We start from the raw sequence: 20,883 nt of genomic DNA on the forward strand, positions 1-20,883 counted from the left end.
GCCCGGCTGGCTCAGGTGGTAGAACATGCGACTGTTGATCTCAGGGTTGTGAGTTCAAGCCCCACGTTGGGCATGGAGCCTACTTAAAAAAATAAAATAAAATAAAGAAGACCTAAATCTAAGGAGTCATTTTTCAAACTCCAGGTCCCAGTGCCATGGCCCATTTTAACAAATCATAAACTTTGTAGGAATGCAGGCTTCCCCCAATTTTGTTTTTGTGTTCTTTCTCTCTCATTTAGGTCTGTGGAGTGGGAATGTACTTTTTTAAAGATTTTATTTTTATTTGTTTGAGAGGGAGAGATAGCAAGAGGAAGCAGAGCAGGAGGGGAGGGGGCAGAGGGAGAGGGAGAAGCGGGCTCCCTGCTGCACAGGGAGCCCAATGTGGGGCTCCATCCCGGGACCCTGGGATCACGACCTGAGCCGAAGGCAGACGCTTAACCGACTGAGCCACCCAGGCGCCCCAAGAATGTACTTTTTTCCCCAGTATTTGTAGATCAGACGGAATTGACAGGGTACATCTGTTCTGAGCGAATAACTATATCTTTCATTATTGGTAAAGACAGAACTTTGTCTTTATTGGCAAAAACATTCCAGTGTGTGAATAGGGTCAGCTATTTACTGTTGACATCTTCCAAAATGATTTAGCTTGTCATTCTGAACATGAATTTGGAATATGGGTGACTAAAATAAACAATATAAACTTCCATCACTCGTCAAACTTCTATGCAATAGTAGCGGAGAGCGGACAATGTAGCCTAGTTCTGTCTCTTGTTAACATACCCGAGGAGAGTTCATGGAAATAGCTCCAACAATCACACTATTCTTCCAATAATCCCCCAGCCTGGGAGCACTTAAAATTTATATTCATTCATCCACACTATACTTTCTGTAGTCAGCATGTTTCTTAGCCTACCTATCTAACCGCCCTACTGTCTAGCAGAGCCACCTGGTTCATAACAAACAAGGGCAAAGAGACAGGCTATCTTTCTACTGTCTTTGGACCGAAGGTCTAGGAAACATTTGTCCACTACTTAAAGGTATATTTATTTTGATTTCTGATTCACTAGCAAGTGGAAAAGACAATCACAGTAGATATCCTTTAGTTCCCTAGAAACACCATCTCCCAGAGGCAATGGATCATCAGGGCAGCTTGTTACCAATGCAGATTTCAGGTCTGTTCTTGGGAGCTCCTCCTCCCCAAACCACTTGGTCCTCGACCTTGCTTGTTCTCCTAAATCCAGTTTTTCTCAAGGGCGTGATGCATGGACCCCCCCCCCCCCACCATGTCACCTGAAACGTAGATTTCTAGGCCCTTCCTGGGGCTTCCTGAATTCTAATATGTTGGATCAAGACCCAGGAATATGCATCCTAAGCCCAAGCTTTTCAAGTGGTTCTTTGTACATCGAGTTTTGAAAGGTAACTGTAGGTCTTTCTCTCTAGATATCCCAGCCAAAGAACATAGCTAATCAGTCTTATTGGTGGTTTGGGGCCCTCCTTAAAAAAAAAAAAAAAAAAAAAAAACTATTTAAAACAGTGTTATGGGTTGAATTGTGTCTCCCCAACACATATGTTGAAGTCCTAACACCTCGGACCTGTGAATGTGACCTCACTTCAAAATAGGGTCTTTGCAGATGTAATCACGTTAAAATGAGGTCATTAGGTTAGCCCTCATCCAATATGACCGGTGTCCTTATCAGAAGGGACGATACAGGGATTGGAGTGATGCATCTATAAGCTGAGGAATGCCTCGGATTGCCAGCAAACACCAGAAGCTAGAAGAGCCAAGGGAGGATTTTACCCTACAGACTGTAGAGAGAACATGGCCCTGCTGATGCCTTGATTTCAGACTTCTAACCTCCAGACCTAGGAGAATAAATTTCTGTTGTTTTAAGCCACCCAGTATGTGGTACTTTGTTTATGGCAGCCCTAGGAAACGAATACACAGAGTCATCACCTGGAGTCCCTAGTGTTTTGGAACCTTTGGGGCAATGTTTCTCAATGTGGTCCCAGGAAGTCCCTTCATCAGAATCACCTGGAGATGCTTATGACAAATGCAGATTGCGAGGTCCTGTCCCTTGTTTTTTAGATCAGACTCTCTGGGGATAGGACCCTGAAATCTACATTTGTGACAAGCTGGCCACTTCGAATTTTGAAGCACCCTCTGCAAGGAATGGTTTCTAGTCCCTGCTGCCCTCGGGATCACTTATGAAGTGATTTGAAAATGTATGTACCTGGGTCCTTCCTCCAGAGGCTCGGATTCAGTGGGTCTGCGTGGGGCATGTACGTCTGTAATGCTTAAAGCCCCACAGGTGATTCTGATCTGCAGCCGGGGCTGAGCAACACCATTCTCCAAATACAGCAGAGTGCTTCGGATTCAGGACTCCGACAGTCCCAGGCAGCTCACCCAGAGGAGAGAAATGGAAGGAAAATAAACACTCCCTGCTGGTGCCAGCCAAGTGGGAGGCCCCTCTTTATCATTGGGGTATCTTTTTAGTCTACCGCGGTCCTCAGCTGCACAGATTTGGATAACTCCTTGGTTTATGGCATAGTGCCTCCAGGGCCTCTTTTATTTGCTTACTTCATAACACGCATGGAAAAAAAAATAACACTCACGGACAAACATCTGTGAACAAACACCCACCAACTTTAAGGTTGAGAACAATTAAGAATTTATACGGACATCTACCTATGCTCCTCCCCATCTTGTCCTGCTACATATTGCTCCCCCAAAATAATCAATACTCTAAATTTTGTGAATCATCACCTTGCTTTTATTTACACACACCCCTATGCCTGAAACAATATGTTATTTAGTTTTGTTTTTAACTTCATAAAAAAAGTGTCAAGCTATATGTCATCTTCTTCGACTTGCTCTTTTTACTCTGCGCTCTATTACCATATGATTTCTTTACAACTAATCAAATAGGGTGAAAAAGGAGTCAAGTTTTGGAGGCCCACATATTGCCTTTGAGGATCCTTATTGCCTTTGGACTTCACTCCATTCTCCTTAGCTTGGCATTCAAGGCTGGCAACGCCCTGGTCCTGGCTGACCTACATCCTTCCACTATCCTTCATTCCCATCAAGCTGGAATGTTCACTGTCACCTACTTCCCTGCCTTCATGTTTTTGTTTGACCAGTTCCTTTCATCTTTACATATCTCTGTTTGGGGAAATGCTACCATTCTTTATGGTTCAGCTCATGAAACTGACCTTAATTTCCCACCTAAATCCTAATTCCCACATGCTCTGTATCACTCCCAGAGAATTAACATTCATCTAATATTGTAAATATCTATTTCATGTGTTTTCCCCCAAGTTGTAATATATAAACCCCTTGAGGATCTTTTTTCAACATTCTATCCCTTAACCTTGCTCACAGTAGCTGTTCGATAATTATTGAATAAATGCATGGATATGAGGAAATCCACCTAGCACTGACAATTTGAAGAGAAACATAGTCTTATTTCTCTTCTGCCTGCTAATATACCTTGGGGAAGAGACTGAAACTCCATTTTCTTTTTATTCCTCTTCCTCATCTCTTACTGTGCAAAGGAAACTAAATTCCTGATTATAATCTGGAACTAAGGAATAATCACTGTGTTAGAAACTCTGCTCTTGAATTACTATCCGTTATATGATTTTAAAGGAAAACTACATGGGATGGGTTTACAGCCTTAAATTTTAGGAAGTTTAATTCTGTCTATAGATGCTTTTCAGTAACAGTTGATAATACATTGTCTGCTTCCTACACAATCGACCCTGAATCTTCCTCAGGTCTGAATATTTATTAAATATTTATTAGAATTCTGTGAAGCTTGGATAAGTTGTGGAGAACAGTGATCTCATGTATAGTTGTCAATTTCCTTACACATTCCATTTGAGGGTTTGGAAAACTAATTACACATTTCTTAAAACCTCTATAGTCTGCAAGAGACTGAACACCGTGGCGAATTCAGAGAGGTCTATTGATTTAATTTCCGAGCTACATTAAGGACTTTGAAATGAGTAAACGAAGAGTTAGGTACTGGGAAATCCTCTTTGTTACTCTGGTCCTGTACGTGTGACAACTTCTCGTAAAAGCTTTCCAAACAGAACTGCCATAGCTCTCATTGCTAACTAATTAATGGGTTGCACAGAGAATGTGATTGCTCTGTTAAAAGCTCTGCACCATTTGCGAAGAAAAAGCACAATGCAATTTCAAAAGAAATTGAAATTCTATTGATTCTGAAGGATCTGATTTTCATGGAAAGACCCTTACACAATTTTAGAATTCTGCAGTCCTTTCTGGGAAGCTTATAAAATAATCATCAGGCTCCAGTCTTTGTAAAGTGATTGAAAGCTGTTGAGGGATAAGGAAGAGAGCGAGGGATAGGAAAAAGGGTAAGGAATTAGGGGGGAAAGGGGGGGAAATGGGGAGAGAAAGTGGGAGAAGGGAAGGAAGCAATGGGAGGAGTAAGATGATGAAGGATGTATGAAGAAGAGGTGGGAGAGAAGGAATGATTAGGAAGCAGAGAGAAAGATAGGGATGCAGGAAAACACTGGGAAAGGACGGAGGAGAAAAAAAAAGGGGGGGGAGGGAAGTTTGGGGGAACTGCAAAGGGAAAGAGATTAATTTAATAATGGTCCAATGTCCACCATTAGCCTGAACATCTGGTTTTCTTCACGCCTAATGTAAATCAAAATACCCACAAGCGATGTGAATGCACCTTTGGTTTTCTGATTACATGTCATTAACTTGGTAAATACAACTCTTGGTAACTAAAAAAAAAAAAAAATTGTGTTTTGGTCTGAACATCAAAATACCAAGTCTTCGGTAATGTTCGACATCAACTTAGTATGTGTAACCTCACAGAGGTAAAATAATAATGTACCCACCCAGATCATGAAGGAATGTGGAGCTTTCTCCATCCATCAATCCTGAAAGGAATCCCTTGGGTGAAACTTGTTCCCAATAAGAGCAACAAAGTTCTGCCTGGACCACCTAAATCAGATTGATATTTATTCAGCAAACCTTTGAGTGCCCATCAACTACCAGGCACTCTGCTAAGTGCTCAGGATATAGAGAGAAATGTACCCGGATCCCTGTGTTGGTCCTCAAGGAGCTCCTAGTAGTTACTTTTGCTTTTTTATTTAACACGATAACGTTCTGAAAACAATTCACTTGGTAATTTTGCATTTTTCTGCATGACATCGGCAATTCCACCAGATAGGTAAGGAAAATGATCAGTGGAACAATTCAGAAGAGAGAGCCGAAATTATCAATTGCAACAGCTTGCAGGAGTGAACACACACATTCTGTTTGTATTTATCTGCCCAGTGTGGGGGTGAGAAAACTAAGGGAGGTAGAAGCTGTTAAGAGTATCTAGTTTCACATCAGCCCCATGAAAAAACAATTCCAGCAGCAAGTGCTTCTTCAATGGCGAGAGCCATTAAGTAATAAGCTTTCTCAAGTGGGAGTTGCTGTATCTTCTGCTGCAGATGGTGCCTCTTTGTCACACCTGCTGATAAATAAGATCCTGCCGCTCATTTCACCGTGAATAACATCATAATATTTCCAAATCTCTCTTACCTTTCTTGGCTTACGGGATGAATGGGGTTGGCCATTTAAGTATCCCTTTTGAAGCTTGCACCGACAGGCAACTTGTTCGGGAACATCTCTGGCATATCTGGAAAATAGAATGCAAGCCTCATTTTGCCAGAGAAGCAGGACTACATTCGTGCAAAGTACGCTTTCTCTTTCATCCTTCTAAAGAGTCAGACCTTGCCAGCGCAAACCCAGAAAAGCACCTTGTATTAGTTACTTAAAATGCCAGTTGCCACTTAATGGCTTCAGAGTGCAGTTTCAGATGCGTGCTCCCTATAAACAAACTCCAAAGAGCCAAGAGGGGTGCCTGTTTGGATGTGCACATACCGTCTGGAGCACTTGAATGCAAGCAGTCTGAACACTTAAGTCCCCAGGTCCTCTTTCGCAGGCAACAGTTTAGAGTATGCGGGAAAGGTAATGATTCAGCTCTGCTCTGCCTTAGCTGTGTGTGCAGCCCGAGAGGGAGGAGATAGAGAGAAGCTGAGAAGCAAAGTTTGTATAAGCCTTCCACTTTAACCCCTTCGAGGCTTCCTCACGCAGCTCTAGGATTAGCGAAGACTCCCTGTCTTTGTCAAAGCTTCTCCATGTGTCATTTCAGAGGATCAGATCTCCTGCTCAAATCGGGAGGTTTTTCATCCGAGGTCTTATAGTAATAGATGCTTAGAATGGAAACCAAGCATGCCAGCATGTAGTGGGATTTACATGATTTCATCTTTACAAACAGAATGGATGCTTATATGTGTTCCCAGGTTTGGGACACCTCTTTTTTTTTTTTTTTTTTTTGACCCACTGCACCAACCGAATACTTTTATTTTGAATTCTTTTGTGGAACCGTAACGTCGGTTTTGGAATCTAGGTCTGAATTTCTGGTTGGGGGGTGGGTCTATGCGTGAGGCAGAATATCTTTGAAGAAAGTGTATGTATCCAGGGTATGTGCTCCATTATAAATGGCGTACCCACCTGTACGTGAAATGCCCCTCCCGTGTTATAGATACTGTGGCAGGAGGAAGGGGATTAACATTTCTTGAATGCCTATTCAGTTCAAGAGATTCATGGAGAGAATTTCATCGAACCTTCACAATAGCCCTGTGACTTGGGTATTATTATCCTCATATTACAAAGTAGGAAACTGAGGCTCAAGGAGGAAGTATCCCATGCAATTTAGTAAGCTTGGAGCAAGTATTCGAAAACAAGGCAGCGCGATCCCAAATTCTCTGTTCTTTCAGCAGTGGTTCTTAACCTCTTGTGGGTCTTGGATTCCTCAGAGAACCTAATAAAAGCTGTGGACCTTCCCCTCCCTCAAAAGCAGGCATAAAATTTCCATGCTCCGGGCGCTTGGGTGGCTCAGTTGGTTAAGCATCTGCCTTCGGCTTGGGTCGTGATCCCAGCTTCCTGGGATCGAGTCCAGTGTTGGGCTTCCTGCTCAGCAGGGAGCCTGCTTCTCCCTCTCTCACTCCCCCTGCTTGTGCTCTCTCTCTCTCTGTCAAAAAAATAAATAAAATATTAAAAAAAAAAACGGATTTCCATGCTCCATGGCCTACGGGTTAAGAACAGCTGAATGGCCTCATGTCACCTTTCCAATATTATAATGTCATTAGTGCATTGTTCATCCAACAACTCATGGTCATCAGCAATTTTTACTACAGAATTGGTAATAATAGTGTATAATAATAACGGTAGGATATAATAATAACAGTGTTATGCCAATCTTTAAGAAATTACTGCAGTACTTTTCCCTTAATCCCCAAATTCTCCTTAACCAGCCTTGCATCTTCTATATTTTCCTCATTCTGGTGGTTATGATGGGTGGAGGATCCCCTTCAAATCCTTCTTTTTAAGGTTTTATTTATTTATTCGTCAGAGAGAGAGAGAGAGAGAGTCAGGCAGATAGAGAAGCAGGCTCCTCCTTGAGCAGGGAGCCTGATGCGGGACTCGATCCCCAGGACCCTGAGATCATGACCTGAGCAGAAGGCAGACGCTTCACTGACTGAACCACCCAGACATCACTCCCCTTCAAATCCTTAACACTTTACTGGCATAGTCTAATATCTTATGGACTCTGCTGGGGTTGCTCAAACTGGAGTGGTATGCTCAAGACTCATGAAACTACAGGGTAAACATAATGCATTTTTCTAGAGGATTAATTTTACTTGAAAATTCAGTAGGGAGGACCTAGGTAATTTGAGCGATAATTTTCGATAAGTTTCTATGACAATAAACACATATTGTAGAACAAAACGCACATTTTGTAAGCATTTTTATAATCAAGCGTGAGACTTAAGAGCAATTTTGCACTTAGGGTGGGACCTCTTCAGGCTACCCAGTCTCAGGGATACATGTTCATTCGATTCTGCCACTTAGGGTATTTTGGTGGAAAACATCGAAGGTTATAGTGTAACAAACACACCATGGATTTTGAAGTCAGATGGACCTGGGTTTCAGCCTTGGCTTTGATCTGTATTTTCTGGGCTACCTTGACAAAGTCAATAAATTTCTTTGAGACTAAGTTTTCTCGTGTAAAGGTGGGAAAGACTCTCATCATGAGGATGATATGAGAAAATATCTTTGAAACAAGCACTACATGGTAGATGCTCAGTATGTGTTCATGCCGCCATCTCAAATTTTTAGATGTCAGAAGAGAATAAGGCTACTTGGATACAAAGTTTAGCCAGGGGCAGTCTAATTTTTCTTTCCTAATTAGAACAAAATAAGCCCTAGGTAACATGATATTAGTAAAAGTCAAGTTTCCAGAGAGACATAAAAGGTGCCCCTACAATAGATGGGAAATTCCAAAGTCAGATCATCATATACAGAATTTATAGAGGAAATGCTCCAGAACAGATTCCAAGAAATGAAAAGAAGTCGGATTGTGGAGAAGAGTGGGAAGGAAAACTTGTGAAAACATTTCTTTAGAGAAATCTGTTGCCAGGCTAAGACTTCACACCACCCTCCACAGGAGTCCTGGGGTATGGGGTATGTTACCTCCTTCACTTCAACCCTAGTGAGAGGGTGTTTCACCGGACCGTGCAGAGAGCTTGACATTTGCTCCCTGCAGTAGAGGCAGAGGATCGGGGCTGTCCCCCATTCTGAGAAAGCTCATGTGGCCCTTGGCAGGAGGACAGGGCTGACTGTGTTGGGATTGGCTGGCATTCCCAGGATTTGTCAGGGCAACGGATGTTTCTTTCCTGGGAACCAAATGCGGGCCATGCAAGAGAGAGAGCCAAGGTGGGGTCACCCTGGACCCTGTCTAATAGAGCCACCTAGAGGGGTGGAGAGACCCCAGCAAAAAATAGCTGGAGATAGGGGCTGAAGGAGGAGTTGTAAACTACGAACCTGAATAGAGATGCATCAATCCAGGTCTCCCAAATTGCACGAGAGGGGTCCTCAGTGATGGGGGCCTTTAAAGAACCCAAAGAAGAGCTGGAGACCCAGAAAGTGGGAAGCCATTCATTCTACCAAGGAAGAATTGACTAATCCCTTTACTGTCTTCTGTATTCCTGCTCCGCCTGGGTGAGGGTCCATATAGGAGTTGGCAAGTGGAGAGAAAAAGAAGAAAACCTATCATCCCCTCCTTCTCCAAAGGCAGGTGGCCATGACCTGTAGGCCTTAGCATGGGGTGGGAACGGGGACCTTATCTCTAAGTAAGCCTGAAGAATTTGATTAATATCTCGGACTGAATATGTCCTGATTACCGAACCAAGTTCATGTTTTGTGACTTCGAGTGATCTGACGCCTGTTGATTCTTGAAGAAATGAACAGAAAAGTCATGTGGTCCATCCAAATTTCCATCCAGGGTCAGAAAAAATTTACCCCAACAGAGTAAGTTTTCCTTGCACATTGGGAGACAAAATAACGTTGTTTCTTGCTCCTGTCATAAATTATACTTTAAAAAATATTGGTTAGACTAGTGAATTCATTCTTTCATTCGACAAACATCTGAGTGCCTATTATGTGGCGGGCATTGAGTTAGGAATAGGACACACAGTGTAATGAAAATTAGTCCTCACCTTTAAATTGCTAATCATCTATGGCAGGGGTCAGCAAACTTTTTCTGTAAAGAGCCAGATAGTAAATATTTTAGGCTTTGTGGGACACTTAAAGATCTCTATTGCATAGTCCTCTTTTTTTTAAGATTTTATTTATTTGACAGAGAGAGAGAGACAGCGAGAGAGGGAACACAAGCAGGGGGAGTGGGAGAGGGAGAAGCAGGCTTCCCGCCGAGCAGGGAGCCCGATGCGGGGCTCGATCCCAGGACCCTGGGATCATGACCTGAGCCGAAGGCAGACGCTTAACGACTGAGCCACCCAGGCGCCCCGCATACTCCTCTTTTTTGAACCAACTCTGTAAAAATGCCAAAACCATTCTTTTTTTTTTTTTTAAGATTTTATTTATTTATTTGAGAGCGAGAATGAGATAGAGACAGAGAGAGCATGAGATGGGGGAGTGTCAGAGGGAGAAGCAGACTTCCTGCTGAGCAGGGAGCCCAATGCGGGACTCGATCCCGGGACTCCAGGATCATGACCTGAGCTGAAGGCAGTCGCTTAACCAACTGAGCCACTCAGGCGCCCCCAAAACCATTCTTGAGGGATATACAAAAAGAGGTCGTGGGTCAGATTTAGCACACAGGCCCTAGTCTGCTGGCTCCTCGTGTGTGGAAGAAACAAATTCTTAAAAACTACCAATTACCATACATGTATTATAATTGAAGTTGTGTTTAGTGCACTTGGGGAGGAGACACAGATTTGTCTCACTCTGATCGGGGGGATCAGGGCTTCCAGAAAGTGGCAACGTTGATTCGGGACCTGAAGGATGGGTAGGAGTTGGTCAAGGTAAAAGGAGGTGAGTGGTATTCTGAGCAGAGGGAGCTGCCCATACAGAGGCACCAAAGCTTGACAGTTGGGTTTGCTTTAGAAATTACAGAAGGGAATAATGAATCTTGCAGTGGTTAGGCAGTTTGCTCCAGGTCACACAACTAGTAAGTAATGGAGACTAATCTCTTAGCCCCCAGCTGTGTCTGACTCTAAACGCATGCTCTTAGCCACTGCATCATACCCCTGCCCTGGTACTGAAGCTATGTCTAAGGTCTCCTTCTTAGTATTTGCGAATCAGCAGCTCTGTCTGGCTCATTTCTGATTCCCCTGGGGGCGAAATGTCAAAGTTCCCAAAGAGCTTGTAGGCCTTAAGACAGTGAATCAATAATGTCAGTTTGTCCTGATTAGAGAACCCTAATGCTCCCTTTTAAAAATAACCCTTCCACCCAATCAAACCTAGTACACATTGCTCAAATTCAGACTTTGCTTATTTCATCCTTACAGGAAGGTGTTTTGTTTTGGGTTTTTTTTTTTTTTTTCTGGTAGCTAAGCTCTAGCACGGTGATAATATAATTTCTTACCTTCCTGTCATATATTTAGACATTTAGAAGGGATAGTACCATCTGGCTTGGACTACATATGGTGATTGGTCCAAGTACTGCTCTATCTTCATCGCTCACATGATGAACTTGGACAAGTGAATTTTCTCAGCACAGATTAAATCTGTCAATTTTGTATTAATTACTTGGTGGGTTTTTATTGAGGTAGCCATGGCAGCAACTATTCTCTAAAAATACTCACCTTAGAGCTTCCCATGTCACCCTAAAGTCAGCAATAATAGGGGTTGGAATGAGGAGGAATGACAATGGGAGTGACTCAGACTTGCTGTTGCTGGCCTTCCAGTGGTCAGTGGTTTTTAACCAGGGCTATGCTTTATTACCTAGGGAGCTCTTTCAAAATACAGAATGTTGGCTCTATCCCAGATCTTCTGCAGGGCTGAGAACTGAGAATATGTATTTTTTTCAAGATTTTATTTATTTATTTGACAGAGAGAGACACAGTGAGAGAGGGAACACAAGCAGGGGGAGTGGGAAAGGGAGAAGCAGACTCCCCGCTGAGCAGGGAGCTTGACGTGGGGCTCGATCCCAGGACCCTGGGACCATGACCTGAGCCCAAAGCAGACACTTAACGACTGAGTCACCCAGGCGCCCCGAATATGTATTTTTTTAAAAGATTTATTTATTTATTTTAGAGAGAGAAAGAGAGTGCATGAGCAGGAGGAGGGGCAGAGGGAGAGAGAGAAGCAGGCTCCCCGCTCAATCTTATGACCCTGAGATCATGACCTGAGCCAAAACCAAGAGTTGGTTGCTTAACTGACTGAGCCACACAGGCACCCCAATAATATGTATTTTTAACAAGCTCCTCAGGTTAAGAACCACTGCCCTGGGGGAAAAGACAAGTAGTTGCCTAATGAACTGACTGTACTAGTACTTTATCAGACACCTTGGTCTATGTATAGAAAATCTGCTTATTTTTTAAAAGATTTTATTTATTTATTTGAGAGAGAGAGTAAGCAAGAGAGAGAGCACAAGCAGGGGCAGAGGGAGAGGGACAAGCAGACTCCCTGCTGTGGAGGGAGCCCAACTCGTGGGGCTTGATCCCAGGACCCTGGGATCATGACCTGAGCTGAAGACAGACGCTTAACCATCTGAGCCATCCAGGTGCCCCAAATCTGCTTATTTTTTTTACAGAAATAGAAAAAAATCCTAAAATTCATATAGAACCACAAAATACCATGAATAGCCCAAACAATCTTGAGAAAGAAGAACAAAGCTGGATGCATCACTCTTTCTGATTTGAAACTATATCACAAAGCTATAGTAATTAAAACTGTATGGTACTGACAGAAAAACAGACACATAAACCAATGGAACGTAATCAAGAGCATAGAAATAAACCCATACATATATGATCAACTTATATTTGACATGGGAGCCAAAAATACTCAATGGAGAAAAGATAGTCTCTTCAATAAATGAGGTTGGGAAAATGAAATTCACATGCAAAAGAATAAAACTGGGCCCCTTCCATATATCATTCACGAAAATTAACTTGAAATGGTCTAAACACTTAAATGTAAGACCTGAAAACTCCTAGAAGAAAACATAGAGAAAAAACTCCTTGACATTGGTCTTGGCAAAGGCTTTTTGGATATGACACAAAATGCCCAAGCGACAAAATAAAAGCAGAAATAAACAAGTGGGACTACATCAAACTAAAAAGCTTCTACACAGAAAAAGAAATGGCTAACAGAATGAAAAGGCAACTTACAAGATAGGAGAAAATATTTTGCAAATCATGTATCTGATGGGGGTTAATATCCGAAATATATACGGAACTTACACAACTCATTGGAAAAACAAACAAGTAATCCAATTAAAAATGGGCAAAGGACCTGAATAGACATTTTTCCACAGAAGATATACAAATGACCAATAGGTGTATGAAAATGTGCTCCACAGCACATATCATCAGGGAAATGCAAATCAAAATGACAATGAGCTACCACCTCACACCTATTAGAATGGCTATTATCAAAAAGACAAGAGAAAAGTGCTAGTGAGGATGTGGAGAAAAGGAAACCCTCTTGCACTTTCAGTAGGAATCTAAACTGGTGCAGCCACCACAGAAAACACTACAGCAGTTCCTCCAAAAACTAAAAATACAACTACCATATGATTCAGCAATCCCATTTCTGGGTATATATTCAAACAAAAAGAAATTGCGATATTGATTTGCACCCCCATGTTTTTTTGCAGCATTATTTACAATAATAAAAACTTGGAAACTATGTAAATGTCTGTTGACAGATGAATGGGTATCTATATCTATATATGAAATGGAATATCGTTCAGCCATAAAAAGGAGAGAATCCTGCCATTTGCAAAATCATAATGGCCTTCAGGCCATTATACTAAGTGAAATAAATCAGAGAAGGACAAATACTGTATGATATCACTTATATGTAGAATCTAAAAAAAAGAAAAATGAACTTATAGAAACATAGATTGGTGGTTGCCAGTGTGGGCCAGTGAGGAAAGTGAGTGAAAGCGGTCAAAGGGCACAAACTTCCAGTTATAAGATAAATTAGTCCTGGGGCTGTAATGTACAGCATGGTGACTATAATGAACAACACTGTATCTGTATACTTGAAAGTTGTTAAGAGTGCCTCTTAAAAGTTCTCACCATGAAAATAAAAGTAACTATGTGAGGTCGTAACTACATATAGTACTAACCTTATAGTGGTAATCATTTTGCAATATATATGCCTATCAAATCATCATGTTGTACACCTTAAACTTACATATGTTATATGTCAATTATATCTTAATGAAGCTGGAAAACAAAAGGGAATTCTGCTTAAGAAGGGAGTAAATGGAAGTTTACTGTTGTAATGTTTCAGTATCCTGTATAATGGGCTTTTAGTACTAAATCAGGTGGATGCTATCACAGCAATGAGTATGATGCTCTTGAGTGCTGTACCCCAGAAGAAATGAGATGAACAGCACCGTGAGAGCTCAGACTGTAATCAAAACAAGTTTATGTATTTCAATAAGTTAAAGATGGCAGACAGATGACATGTGTATATTGCCTGTACATCCCAAAGCAGCAAAGGAATACAAAAGATAAAATTTTGCCATCATGAAGAGAATGGGAAAAAGGCCATCAGTGAATAAATGTTGGATGAATGCTGGAAAGCAGATGGAGGAGTTGTAACCCATGAAACCACAGCTTAGGATACTTGCAAAGGGGTGAAACGGTGAAAGAGAAGGTCACTCTTGCCTGAATAAATGCTAGGTTTGAAAAAGAGAATGAGTGAGGTGTGAGGCAGCAGTGGGGAGAAAGAATTAAGTCATTTTTTTTAATAGAGTCGATTTTCCCTGTCCCCTCCCCACTCTGGTGGACAGAATGCCCTCCTCCATGAGCTCCAAAAAACTGGACTGTTATTCTTTGAAGATATTGAGAGGTCCAAGAGAAAAGTATTTGACATTTTTGCACTTAGAAATCCCCCCAACAAAATGGCTAGCTCCCTACTCATGTATATGAAGCTCTCAATCACTTTTTTATTGCCTCATTTCTTCCATGTGAACAACAACAAAAAAAATCAATGGCCACCAGATATTTGAGGAAGGCTTTCAAAATGAAATTTGATAAACAAATAGAAAAAAAAATAATACAGGATCCTTGAGAGAGAGAAAAAAAGCAAAGAGAGGCAAACACTCTAATTAGTATACTGAGATTCAAGAAAACATTGCATTTATGTAAGAGGAATAGGATATTTGAAAATAAATGATCAGAGAAAAGAAAGTTCTCTTGAAATAAAAATATCATTTCTGAGATAAAATTCAAGGGAAGAGCTGGAAGATAGAGTTGAGGAAATATCAAAGAAAGTAACACAAAAAAGACTAAAAGAAGTAAAATGAGATAGAAAAAAAATGATCCATAGAGAGGGTAAACCTGGGAGATCCAACATCTGACTAATAGGAGTTCAAGAGAGAATAAAATAGAATGATTAAAGAAATAAAACAAGAGATTTTTTTCAGAGTATACTTTTGTGGAATTTTGGAATACAAAGTATAGAGACATCCTCTAAAACTTCCACTAAGAAAAACAGGTGGTAACCTACAAAGAAGTGAGAATGATATTGACATAGGATTTCTTTTTTTTTAAATTAATTTATTTATTTTGGAGAGAGAGTGCAAGTCGGGGAGGAGCGGAGGGAGAGGGAGAAGGGGGTAAGAATCCCAAGCATGCTGAGCACGAAGCCTGGAGCCTGGAGCCAGACATGGGGCTCAATCCCTCTTCCTGGAGATCATGACCTGAGCTGGAACCAAGAGTCAGATGCTTAACTCACTGAGATACCCAGGTGCCCTGACATAGGATTTCTTATCAGCAATCTCACAGGTGAGACAACATTGGAGCAATGCCTTCAAAGTTCTAAAGGAAAATGACTTTCAGGGCGCCTGGGTGGCTCACTTGGCAGAGCATGTGACTCTTGATCTCGGGGTTGTGAGTTCAAGCCCCACACTGGGTGTAGAGATTACTTAAAAATAAAATTCTTTAAAAAAAGAAAATGACTTTCTTCAGCACAGCATGCTATAACTAGTTAAATTATCAGTCAAGTATGAGTAGAATAAAAGCATTTTCAGATACAGATGTCTTCTGGAATTAATCTGCATCAAATACATTCAAAGGAAATCGAGGATTTAGTCCAACAAAAAAGAGGAAATAAACCAAGAAGGAGGAAGACATCGATTCTTGAAGAGTGGCTCCAACCCAGGAAGCAATGTAGTTACAGGATGGTAGCTGTGAAGTAAGTCTAGAGAGAAACTGGCCCACAATGGAGTCTGTAGTTGAAGGCCTGTGGGAAGGAAGTTTCCAGAAAAAAAGTTTCCATTCATTGGTTGTGATGGAGACTTTGAAAAGAAAGCAACAATCAAATGGAGAATGTGATACAGGCAGATAAAATAAGGTGGGAGAAAAAAGCTACTAGAAACTCCAGAAAAAAGATGAAAAAGCTGGATAAGAAAGGAAATATAACCTAATTCTTGGCCCTGAGGTAAATGCAACGTACGTAGTCATGATAATGTAAACACTGATGACTGATTTTAAATTTCAGATTAACCTACAGACGAAGTATGGAAGACTTGATTATGATTATAGAAAGAGGGCAAAAAACCATACAGGCAGGGTCACCTGGGTGGCTCAGTCAGTTGAGCGCCTGCTTTCGGCTCAGGTCATAATCCAGGGTCCTGGGATCAAGTCCTGGGATCAAGTTCTCAAGCCCCACATTGGGATCCCTGCTCCTCGGGGAGCCAGCTTCTCCCTCCCTCTCTGCCTGCTGCACCCTCTGTTTGTGCTCTCTGTCTGTCAAATAAATAAATAAAATCTTAAAAGAAAAAAAGTAGGGCACCTGGGTGGCTCAGTGGGTTAAGCGTCTGCCTTCGGCTCAGGTTGTGATCCTGGGGTCCTGGGATCAAGTCCTGGGATCAAGTTCTCCCTCTGCCCCTCTCTCTCTGTCTGTCTGTCTCTCATGAATAAATAAATAAAATCTTAAAAAAAAAAACATACAGATATACCTTGTTTTATTGTGCTTTGCAAATATTGCTTTTTTTTTTTTTTTTTTTTTTTTTTACAAATTGAAGGTTTGTGGCAACCTTGTGATGAACAATTCTATCGGCGCCATTTTGCCAACAGCATTTGTTCACTTCTCATCTCTATGTCACAGTTTGGTAATTCTCACAATATTTTTTAATACCAAAGAAAACTATATTTTAGTAAAATAGTAACTTTATTTATTTTAAGATTTTATTTATTTATTTGACAGAGAGAGAGAGCAGGAACACAAGCAGGGGGAGTGGGAGAGGGAGAAGCAGGCTTCCCGAGGAGCAGGAAGCCTGATGCGGGGCTCGATCCCAGGATCCTGGGATCATGACCTGAGCCGAAGGCAGATGCTTAACGACTGAGCCACCCAGGCCCCCCGTAAAATAATAACTTTAAACAAAGTTTAGTTGATGACAGTCATTAGAAAAACTTTAATCCAAACAAATATGCACAATTCCATTTAAATTATTTTTATCTTTCAGGCTTGGGATGATGGTTTAGCAAAGATTGCTCAAGCATGGGCAAACAAGTGCAAATTTGAACACAACTCTTATTTAGCAAAATCATACGAATGCCATCCAACTTTTCAATATGCTAGAGAAAATATCTGGTTATGTGGATTTAGCATATGTGCTCTGTAATTCTCACATTTTATTTTATTTTATTTTATTTTTAAGTACGCTCCACTCCCAGTGTGGAGCCCAACATGCTACTTGAACCCACAACCCTGAGATCAGGACCTGAGCTGAGATCAAGAGTCAGATCCTTAACCGACTGAGCCACCCAGGCACCCCCTCATAATATTTTTTTTTTTTAGATTTTATTTATTTATTCATGAGAGACAGGGAGAGAGAGAGGCAGAGGCAGAGGGAGAAGCAGGCTCCCCACTGAGCAGGGAGCCCGATGTAGGGCTTGATCCCAGGGCCCCCGGATCATGACCTGAGCCGAAAGCAGATGCTTAACCATCTGAGCCACCCAGGCGCCCCCCCATAATATTTTAAACATTTTCATTATTATTATATTTGCTATGGTGATCTGTGATCAGTGATCTTTGATGTTACTATTATAACTGGTTTGGGTCACCATGAACTGCGCCCATTTAAGACAGGGAACTTAATTGATAAATGTTGTGCGTGTTCTGACTGATCCACTGACAGGCTGTTCCCCAGTCTCTCTCTCTTTCCTTGGGCCTCCCTATTCCCTGAGACACAACATTATTGAAATTAAGCCAATTAACACTACAATGACCTCTAAGTGTCCAATTGAAAGGGAAGAGTCAATCGATGCAGCAAATTTTATTGTTGTCTTATTTTAGGAAATTGCCATGGTCATCCCAACCTTCAGCAACCAGCACCCTGATCAGTCCGCAGCTGTCATCAATGAGGCAAGACCCTCCACCAGCAAAATGAGGATGACTCCCTCAAAGCTCCAATGATGGGGCGCCTGGATGGCGCAGTAGGTTAAGCATCTGACTTGATTTTGGCTCAGGTCCTGATCTCAGTGTCTTGACCTTGAGCCCCACATCGGCTCCACACTGGGTGCAGAGCCCGCTTAAGATTCTCCTTCTCCCTCTGCCCCTCCCCCTGCTCTCCCTCCTTCCCTTCTCAAAAAAAAAAAAAAAAAAGAAAGAAAGAAAAAAGAAAGCTCCAATGATGGTTAACACTTTTTAGCAACAAAGTATTTTTTTAATTAAGGTATAGACATTTTTCCTAGACATAATGGCATTGCACCCTTGATAGATGATGGTACACCTTAAACATAACTTTCATATGCGCTGGGAAGCCAAAAATTTATTTGACTCGCTTTATTGTGCAGTTTGTTTTCTTGCCGTGGCCTGGAACCGAACTTGCAATATCTCCGAGCGAAGCTTGTAACAGGTGAAAAAATTGGGGAGGTAAAAGGAAGAGAAGGGAAGACAACATGTAATAAAGGCACTGCACCCATAATATGTAAGATTCAAAGCAACCGATAGAGGAATCAAAATAATTATGTAACTCTATTAAATGAATGGGGGAGGGAAGAGAGAATGATATAAATGAGACTGAGTGGTAGAGGCATTTTATGTAGAGGTAGGAGGAGGTAACTACAAGCAGAAACAGCAGAACAGGTAAAAGAGGTTATCCTGGAGAGCATAAATATGGGATTCGGCTTGGTAGACCAGAAGCCTGTTGCTTTGCATCAGAGACCCTCCTGTCTTCGTTTAGGTTTTAATCCTGTTTGTGTATTACTTTGATAAATACCTTTTAGTTATTTAAGAAATTATGCTATCTTTTTCAGGTTTTTGTTTCGTGAAGATGGTCACCATGGAGAGTGGGATTTAGATCAGAAAAAAAAAATCAATTAATAAGCATCTGTTGAACAATTATGATGTGCTCAGCACCCTGTCAGGTGCTAGAAGGAGCTCCGAGAGTACTGAAGACACAGTCTCCGTCCAGAAGAAACTTCCAGTCTGGTTGGGCAAAACAAACCAGTCCATAAAACAATCAGGGAATGACAATACATGGTAAAATGCTGAGTTGTTACAATGCTAAATTATGCCCACTAGGAAGTATGGCAGTGGGAAGATGAAACCAGTTTAGACTGAAATTAACGAAGGCTTCAGGTAGTACTGGGGCTTGTTTCTGGCCTTAAATAATGGAAAAGATACCAATCGGTCTAGAAGGGAAGGGTCTCAGAGGGAGGCCACGTGAACAATGGCTTGGAGCAGATTTTTTTGTCCTGCTTAGTTACGTATTATTAGGTAGAAATTTTTATCCTTTCTAATATCACTAAAAAGCTCTTTCTCTTTAAATCTCCCTAATACAACAACTTTCTCTGAGTGGATTATTTTTTTCCTGCTGACAGGGCAGTAAATTTTCTGTCGCTTTGCAGAATGGGAAGTGCCATTTACTAAATGAGCTCTTCTCTATTCTGTCCTCCTTTGGTGCCAAGTCTTAATAAAGACAGATGGGTTTCCCCCATCGTGCTGCCGCTTCCCATCTCGCGCTGATGAATATGAGACTGAGAGCCTGACCCCATCATTGTCAAGCAATATAAAAGGCTTCGTCCTTATTTATTGCCATACTTTAATTACTAGGGGAAAAGTATCAATTAAGAAACAAAGGATTTGAAATCGTTTCCACAAAACCAGGATGTCATCTGAGCAAATGAAAACCTTTTTTTTTTTTTTTTTCCATTTTCTCTTCTTTGGTGGGGGAGAGTGAAGGTGGTGGGGCCGTTAGAGTTGTTTCAGTTAATTAATAGGAACTCACGGCAGAATGTTCCATGAAGCATGAACATATCAAAAACCATGTTGTTCTAGAGCTATTAATTCAAATATTTAGGTTCAATTCAGTGGATATTTTAGCCGAGTTATCAGAGTTCACTGGTCATCCCGGAAGCCCTTCATCGACATGGCTGCAGTCAGTATATCAGACTTGAGAGTGGTTTCCTGGTATGAGCCTTGAAGAGAAGTTTTATAGTATAGTCATTCACTCCCTGAGCTCTTTGGGAGAAGATTTTAGCTGCTCTCCATGTGTTGTGATGTAATGTGGGAACACCAGGAACAGTCCTTGCCTTCAATTCACCTCTTCTTTCTACTGCCTCAAATCTACGCCATTCATTCATTCCTTGGTGGTAGGATTTCAGATCTCTAGAGACCTGTCAGCTAAATTGCATCTGCCCCTCAGGTCAGACTTTAACGGGTCCACTCAGCTTCTAAACCTTCACCGTGAATGAGTTAATCTGATTGCGTGCGTGCGTGTGTGTGTGTGTGTAATGATTTTTTTTCAGAATAACATCGATGCGTTTTTTTTCTTCTGCTTAAATTTTAATTATTAAATCTATGCTGTAATTTATATGCACGAAATCTGTCATATATATAGGACAGTATATATAACATATGCATAGTGTTTAAGTAATAATAATAAAATGAGCATCCGTATATCCACTGTCCAGCCTAAGAAATAGGATATAACCAAAATCTTCTTGAAGTACCTTGGGTACTCCTTCCTCCTCTCCAGCATTAACCACGGTTCTGAATTTTGTGTTTGCCAACCCCTTGCTCTTCTTTATGTATCTCTAAACAATGTTATTTAGGTTGTATGCATGTTTTGGATTTTTATATATGTAGGCTCACGCTGGGTGAGCTTTTTTCTTTTTTTGCTCAATATTATGTTTGTGAGATTCACCCACATTGATTCGTTTTTACTGCCTAAATATTTTTGTATAGATACACCAACATGTATCCATTTTACTGTCAGATTGCTTACTTTGGATGAAAAACCTTTTTTTTGCAAGACAATACATGCTTATGATTTAAAAAGAACCTTAAGCAATATATAA

At 41.2% G+C, this 20,883-nt stretch overlaps 1 non-coding gene across 1 annotated transcript; it reads left to right on the top strand.

The window, feature by feature from the left end:
* Nucleotides 1-73, top strand: TRNAN-GUU. Its single transcript has one exon. It is a non-coding gene; the product is annotated as a tRNA-Asn (tRNA).
* Nucleotides 74-20,883: the final 20,810 nt, after the last annotated feature.

Source organism: Neomonachus schauinslandi, chromosome X, assembly GCF_002201575.2.
Source record: "Neomonachus schauinslandi chromosome X, ASM220157v2, whole genome shotgun sequence".
Classification (NCBI taxonomy): domain Eukaryota; kingdom Metazoa; phylum Chordata; class Mammalia; order Carnivora; family Phocidae; genus Neomonachus; species Neomonachus schauinslandi.